The sequence below is a fragment of the Trichosurus vulpecula genome, chromosome 4 (genome assembly GCF_011100635.1).
Source record: "Trichosurus vulpecula isolate mTriVul1 chromosome 4, mTriVul1.pri, whole genome shotgun sequence".
Taxonomy (NCBI): domain Eukaryota; kingdom Metazoa; phylum Chordata; class Mammalia; order Diprotodontia; family Phalangeridae; genus Trichosurus; species Trichosurus vulpecula.
In genome coordinates, this window is record NC_050576.1 from 24,755,662 (window position 1) to 24,756,264 (window position 603).

At 49.1% G+C, this 603-nt stretch overlaps 1 non-coding gene across 1 annotated transcript; it reads right to left on the reverse strand.

The window, feature by feature from the left end:
- Window positions 1–214: 214 nt before the first annotated feature.
- LOC118849367 lies at window positions 215–380 on the reverse strand. Its single transcript, XR_005010413.1, has one exon. It is a non-coding gene; the product is annotated as a U1 spliceosomal RNA (small nuclear RNA).
- Between the last annotated feature and the right edge of the window lie 223 nt (window positions 381–603).

The following is a 603-nucleotide window of genomic DNA, read 5'->3' on the forward strand; positions in this document are numbered from 1 at the left end:
CCGACCAATTCTACCCCAGGACTGAGGGCTCTGGATAGCATGTCATAAGAGGAGTAGTTTAAGGAATTAGAGCATTTTAGCTTGGAGAAGACAAGCAGGAAATACAACCATTGTGTCCAAGTTTCTGATGGATGAATTTTGGCAGCGTGGCATTGTGGACACAGAAGAGACTGCCTTGGAATCATGAAGACCTGTGGTCAAATCCCATCTCTGCCAGATACTAGCTGTATATCTGTGTATCTACGGCCACAAACTATGCAGTTGAGTTTCCGACATTTGGGGAAAACGCAGAGGTCAGCTCATCCAAAGTGCAATGGCCATAAGCCTTGACCAGGGAAAACCACCTTCGTGATCATGAAATCACTGACAACTGTTAGTCTGCTTGCTGAGCCCTTTGGAGGGCTGCTCACCCACCTTTGGTGTCCACCTTCACCCAAGTCTCACCTGTGGTTCCGAGAAGCTATAGCATGGCCAGAGGCCACATCGCAGTGAACCATCTCAACAGATGGGCTAAACCAGGGTGAGGGTAACTGACAGGCCTCAAACCCATTGGGGAGGTAGAGGGATGTGTCTCCAAAGCACGTAAAGACTTCCCCGGTCAAT